This window comes from Bos indicus, chromosome 11 (assembly GCF_029378745.1).
Source record: "Bos indicus isolate NIAB-ARS_2022 breed Sahiwal x Tharparkar chromosome 11, NIAB-ARS_B.indTharparkar_mat_pri_1.0, whole genome shotgun sequence".
Lineage (NCBI taxonomy): Eukaryota > Metazoa > Chordata > Mammalia > Artiodactyla > Bovidae > Bos > Bos indicus.
This window is the reverse complement of record NC_091770.1, coordinates 11,446,571-11,453,982: the sequence shown is the minus strand read 5'-3', so window position 1 is coordinate 11,453,982 and position 7,412 is coordinate 11,446,571.

Sequence of the window (7,412 nt, the reverse complement as noted above, 5' to 3'; positions counted from 1 at the left end):
TGGAATGAGGCAAAAGAAGGGGTGAGGAGGGCCTAAATGCCTGCTGTGGGAATCAAGGGCAGTGGCTATCTTGTTCTTTTCGTGCTGTGGCCCCGGGGAGTCCTGGGTTCCTGCCACATGCCTCTCCTGAGTTAACAGATGCAAGTGTGAATGGAGGCCTGAAGCCTCCAAAGGTGGGGAAGGCTGCCTGGGAGAAGTGAGGTTAGAAGAGGCCTTGAGGCTTGAGCAGGGCTGGCTCTGGTGAGTGGTGGACGGCACAGCAGCGAGGGGTGTGGTGTGTGAGGACGTGGACCCCCGCCAGCCGGGTGTCCCGAGGCCTGTCAGGAGTGGATGAGGCCAGACGGCAGAAGTCTCTGAAGCACTGGGGCCGAGGCACTGGGCTCCCATGGGATGCTCTCCTAGGGATGACTGTTACACACCAACAGGCCCCTGTCCTCAGCCCCTGGCTGCTGAGACTTCTCAAGGCTCTCTCACAGTTTTCTTCAGGCCTCTCCCCACCAATACTTCAGCCACCTTCCAGGAGATCCAGTAAGAGGCCAAGAGTCCTCTCCTGCAGATCTACCATGCTCATCACATCCGTCACCCAGCAGATATTTCCTACCTGTCCTCTGATCCTAATTAATCCATTTATCAGGGAGTCTGGCAAACATTACTGTAGGGGGACAGGAGGCAATATAAGGACTGCTCTCAAAGACTCGGGGAGACAGACATGGGTAGGGAGCACTTGCACACTACGGGCTGCGCTCCCGACCTTCAGTAGAGCAGGCTTTTGGCCTGAAGCCAGGATGGCCTTTCTGCATGGGCTGGGCTTCCCTGGGCTCACGTGGAGGCCCAGCCCGCAGGGCCTCCACCATCCCCAGCTCCCTGGTTTGCAGTGCTCTCTGCCCCTCTGCCCACTATCAGGCATCATTTCACTGTAAGTCACTTAACTCTAATGCCTGCGAGAGAATCCCATTGTTTGAGCCCAGCCCAAAGGTGATGGGCAAGCTTATGGTGCCCATCACAGTCCAATCAGCTGTGGCCAGGAGGAGGGCCCTGGTTCACCCAGGACAGTTGGGGTGTGTGGAGCTCTGGGCATGGCAGGCAGGAACACTGAAAATTCTTGTACATGTTTCACTTCATTTAATATACTGTTCCACAAGATAGTGTTTCTGAAATTTCTTTCATTTTATTAACCAGCTATTACTGGTTTTTGAAAATACAAGTTTAGCAATATGACTACTATTTATTCAAGATAAAGGTTTATTATACCTTTTCTATGTAGTAGGGGAAATGTTTTATCTGAATTAACATGAAAACTTTTTTTTCTTAAAACAATTTTTTCCCACTTTGAAATCGTTAGGGATTACTTTTTGGCATAATTTCTCTATTCTGTCCCAAATGATTTTGAAATAGTTATCACTTCTTTCAGATGATAAACCATAAAATCTTGCTTCTAACTTTGATGGCAAAGAGAAAAATGTCTATAGCTTCCTTGGAAGCTCTTTAGGAAAAAAAAAAAATGCCTGCAATGCTTATCCTTTTGTTTAAAATTTGTAAACAAAGGTGAATTCAAATTTGGAAACCAGAGTCTGCCTCACCGCACCAGCCACCTGTGCATTTCAAGAATAGCTTGATAGAACTTCCCATGTTTGAATAAGCGGCAAAGTCCCTCAGACACAACCAAAAATCCAAGATGTTTTCAACAACCTTGGAGCTTCCTGTATGTTATGCCTTCACTCCACTTACAAATGTTTTGAAAATTTGCCAGCTTTTCAGAGATGCATGAATAGTGTCATACAAAGAATTGACAGTACTGAGATCACTGTGGAGTTCTTTCATATCCCAACAAACCTCAACACCATTAAATCCCCAAGATGTGCATGACAATGTGTGTATAAAGCTCTTGGCTCATCCTCCGTAAACGTTGTAGCAACAACATTAAATCTTTCACTTGTGTCAGCAGCTCCCATGTAGATATAGGCATGCATTTTATTAAAATCAGCTTCCATAATAATTTCACATAAGAGCCTCCCCGTGAGCTCATCCATAGCCATGGCACCCAGGAACATCTGCTTAATTAGGATGGTCTGGGACATTTTCTGCAAAAAAACTTGCACAGAGTTTAGTGTTATTATGCCATCAGTTGTCTTTTTGTATCTCATGCATAGTTTAAGGAAACAATGTCTATATTATATTATTAATAATTCTAAATACTTACTATGTGCTGAACACAATTTTATGTGCTTTGCATTTATATACTCAAAGCAGGTTCTATGATATATTACCATTTCAGAAAAGGAAACTGGCACTGAAAGATCCATATTGTGTGAACAATTTGTAGAAACCAACTTAAATTAGTTGATATTTCTCTTTGATTTCCAATACAAGATACTTCCTTTTGTTCACAAATTAGATTCCCTATCCCCCTGATAGACACAGTTTTCATTTTCAGCTGTAGATACAGTCTGCTTTCCTCAATAGGTTTCAGTTAATCCTATGATAGTTTACAAAAGACAATGTCACCAAAAAGTAGATGTTTTCTACAAAACTATACCAATATAAATGTATTTCATGTTGTTTCTGGTTGTCTGAAATTTCCAGTAATTTTTTTCAAGTACTTTCATTCCTGAATTCTTGTTAGCAGAATAACAAAATGCCCATTCCATAGAATGGGTTAAAAAAACAGCACCTCTTTTAGAATGCTCTGTCTCATCCATCATCAATCTGAATATAAAGGTTTTAAAAGAATATTTTAATTCTTCTTGAAGATTTTGTGCAATAGTTTGAAGGTAGTTTCAGATTGATAAGGCCTATTACTTTCTTTCATAAATTTCAAACCACATACAGAATCTTGGCTTGAAATGTGTTACTGTCTATACCAATCTTCGCATCAACCCTGATTAACTCTTGATGGTGAAATATGTGATTATTCCTCACAATTCTATTTGGCATCATAATTTGATGGTAAACTCTTCGAAATTTTTGTGAAAAATAGAAACTCAAACTTTTGTTTTGACATCATGTTTTAAATTCCTGTGATTTAAGTATTTATTTAGAATTGCTCAGTGATTGTGTTCCATCTCCAAGAAGAGAATGCCAATGACAGATTCTCTAACACTTCTTGTTATGACACTTTCCATGTTTTCTCAGTTATTTTCTAACCAGATTAATGTCCCAAAGCAGGGCTCTTTCAGCCGAGTGGCATTCTACTGTATAGTATAGAAACCATGAATTTCAGATTTTTCCACTGGACTACAGTTTTTATTAAGAAGATGTTTTATTGTTGTTTAACTGTCTTTCACTCTAGATTTTTAAAATTCAATTTTTTCCTCTTTTAGTAACGTGGAAATAATATCCTGTTTTTGTTCTTTGGGGTGTTACCCTAGACATCTTATCAGGCACATGTAACTTCCAAAAATCGTTAATCACTATCTTTACTTTCCTTCAGAAAAATACGCAATTCAAATATGCTTTGATTCAGGTGTCTCCAGCCTCCAGAATTTAATGCCTTGATCTGAGGTGGTGTTGATGTAATAATAACAGAAACAAAGTGCATAATAAATATAATGCACTTGAATCATCCCAAACCCCCCCACCGCGGTCCATGGAAAAACCGTCTTCCACAAACCAGTCTCTGGTGCCAGAAAAGTTGGGGACTACTGCTTTATCTGGTCACCACTCCACCCCAACTAACGTGCTGTTGTTCAATATTTAGTGGTTTTTTGGTCCTACAAATTATACAAGGACATTGAGGTTTTGTAATCAATATGTATATTTTAGATGGATGTGTTGCAGAGTTTTTACTTTGCCAGAAAGATATATTTTAGGATATACACGTATTTCTTGCTATTGCCATTGTTTACTTATTATTTATTTATGTATTCATTTTTAAATTACTTTTATCGTGGTGGAATACACATAACATAAAATTTACCATCTTAACCATTTTAAGTGTACAGTTCAGTGGTATTATGTGTTAGTCACTCAGTCATGTTCAACTCTTTGAAACCCCATGGACTATAGCCCACCAGGCTTCTATGCCATGGGATTCTCCAGGCAAGTATACTGGAATGGATTGCCATTCCCTTCTCCAGTGGTATTGCTGCTGCTGCTGCTAAGTCGCTTCAGTCGTGTCTGACTCTGTGCGACCCCATAGACGGCAGCCCACTGGGCTCCTCTGTCCCTGGGATTCTCCGGGCAAGAATACTGGAGTGGGTTGCCATTTCCCTCTCCAATGCATGAAAGTGAAAAGTGAAAGTGAAGTCACTTAGTCGTGCCTGATTCTTAGCAACCCCATGGACTGCAGCCTACAAGGCTCCTCTGTCCATGGGATTTTCCAAGCAAGAGTACTGGAGTGGGTTGCCATTGCCTTCTCCCTCCAGTGGTATTAAGTATATTCAAACTGTTGTTCAACCATTACCACCATCCATCTCCAAAACTCTTTCCATCTTGCAAAACTAAAGCTCTCTACCCATTGAAAAAAATAACTCTTTATTCCCCCTTCTTCCCAGTCCCTGGCAATCACCATTCTATTTTCTGTCACTATCATTTTGACTGTTCCAAGTACCCCAAAAAAGTGAAATCATGCAATATTTAATTTTTGTGATTGGTTTATTTCATTTACCATAATGTCCTCAAAGTTCATTCATATCATAGCATATTGTAAAATTGCCTTCATTTTTGAGGCTGAATAATATTCCATTGTATATGTACATACCACATTTTGCTTATTCATTCATCTGTTGATAGATATTTGAATTGCTTCCATATTTTAGATATTGTGAATAATGCTGCAATGAATATGGATGTACAAATATCTCTTCACAATTCTGCCTTCAATTCTTTTCGGTATTATACCCATAAGTAGAATTGCTGGATCATACAGTACTTCTATTTTTAAGATTTTGAGGAACTGCTATGTATTCCACAATGGCTACCCCGTTCTACATTCTTACCAACAGGCACAAGCCTTTCAATTTCTTCCCATCTTTGCCAACACTGGTTATTTTCTGTTTTATTGATAGAAGCCATCTCGTTTGGATTTGCATTTCCCTAATGATTAATGAAGTTAAGCATGTTTTCATGTACTTTCAGCCATCCATATATCTTCTTTAAAGGAATGTCTGTTCAAGTCTTTGCCCATTTTTGAATCAGTCAGTATTTGTTATATTAACTTTACTCACCATTTATCTTTTCATCTCAGACTTTTCTTCTGCCTGAAATTCCTTCAGGGATGATGGGTTGGTAGAAATTTTCATTTTTGATTTGCCCAAATGCGTCTTTATTTCACTCTTATCTTGAAAGCCCGTTGTGTTAACAACACAATTCCGTATTGTACATTACTTTCAGTGCTTTGAAGACACATTCCACTCGCTCCTGGTATCCACTGCTGAGAGTCGCTTGTCAGTCTTTGTAATAATCTGTCCTTTTTCTCTGGCTGCTTTCAAGATCTCTTTTCCTAATGTGTTCTGCAATTACACTGTCTATGTGTGGATTTCTTTTATTTATCTTGTAGAAATTTGGTGGACTTCCCCAAGCCAAGGATTGGTGTCATTCATCGATTTTGGGAAATTCTTAGCCATTAGCTCTTCAAATGATGCCTCTGGCCTATGACCTCGATTCTCTACTTTCAGAATCTTGATTAGATATAATCTTTCGTGGACAACCCTCCATATCCCTTAAACTCTCAAAAGTTTTTACATCTTTGCCTCTCTTTGTGCTGTATTTCTTCAGTTCTTCAGATCTTTCAGGTTATCATTTCTCTCTTGTGCTGTGTCTGTTCTACTAACTTTCTATAATTGAGTTTCTAGTTTCAGTAATTTTACTTTATATCTCTCCCTGGTACTTTTCCAAATTGGCTAGTCCCTTTTGTTTGTATGAGGTATAATTTACATAGTAAAATGGATGAATCATAAATGTACTCATGATGAACCTTTATATTTGTGTGTATCCATATAAACACCACCAAAGTTAAAATATAGAGCATTCCTAGGACCTCAGCATGTTCCACTCTTCCACTTTCCAGTCTACTGGAAAATTCCTCAGGGATAACCATTATTCTGACTTCTATCAACCCAATAGTGCATTTGAGATCTATCGATGTTGTTCTGATGGACAACTGCACTTCATTGTATGAGTCTAATAATTTATCTGTTCACCCTACTGTTGATGGGCATGTAGATTGTTTCCAGGTTTTGATGATTATGAATAAAGTTTTGTAGATATGTACTCATTTCTCTTGGATATATACCCAAGAGTAGAATGGCTGAATGGGTATATTATAATTTTATTTAAAACCACCAAGGCAATTTCCTGGCCATTCAGTGTTTAGGACTCAGTGCTCTCACTGTCAGGGCCCAGGTTCAATCCCTGATCAGCAAACTAAGATCCTGCAAGCCACATGGCATGGCCAAAACAGAAACCAAACAAAACCCTGCCAAGTAGTTTCTGAAGTTGTACCATTTCCACACCCATGTTAGGTATTTTTAGTTTCTTTTTAATACTCTCTTTTATTTTAAAAACATAATGTACATAATTATTTTATATTCTGTACCCGATAGTTCTAATATGCTCTGCCTCTACAGGTCTGATTCATAGTTTATAGTATCTGCTGACTTCCATGGTAGGTTATTTCCCTGTATATTTTGTAATTTTTCATTGTGAGTTTATCTTCCTTGGAACTTTGTCTGGGGAAGTTATTTAAAGTTTGTCTTTCAAACAGACACACACTCACAGACTTAGAGAACAAATTTGTGATTGGGAAGGGAGGGGGGCAGGGGCAGGGGGAGGGGTAGATTAGGCCTTTGGGATTGACATGTACACACCGCTATAGTTAAAACAGATAACCAACAAGGACTTACTGTATAGCATAGGAAACTGCTCAATACTCTGTAGTAACCCAAATAAGCTTTCTATATGTATATGTATGTATATAACTAAATCACTTTGCTGTGCACCTGAAACTGACATAACACTGTTTATCAACTATACTCCAATATAAAATTTAAAAAAAGTTTGTTTTAAGTTTGGCTTTCAAGTGTATTCCTCTAAAGAAGCTTGCTTGCTTCTTCCAGTGGATACTAAATTTCAGCTTGGAATCTTTTAGGCTTGCTAAAATTTCTGGCCCCTAATCCAAGTATAGCGGGGCTATGATTAGGAACTCTCAAGAAAACATGTTTTCTTTTTTCCCTTCCACACAGAGCCAAAGCTAAGCCAGAATCATATGTCCACCACCTCCTTCTGTGGCAGGTGAATTATTTTCTCATTCACTCAGCTAAGATGTCACCTTTCAAAAAAAAAGTCTTTGATCTGACTTCCTGTCCCCTTCTTTGTTCCCTGTCCTTCGAACTTGTGGCCCTTTAAAGCCCAAACTCTGGATCACCAGTGAGCTAGGATTTGTTCCAACACAAACTCTAACTTCAAAATGTACT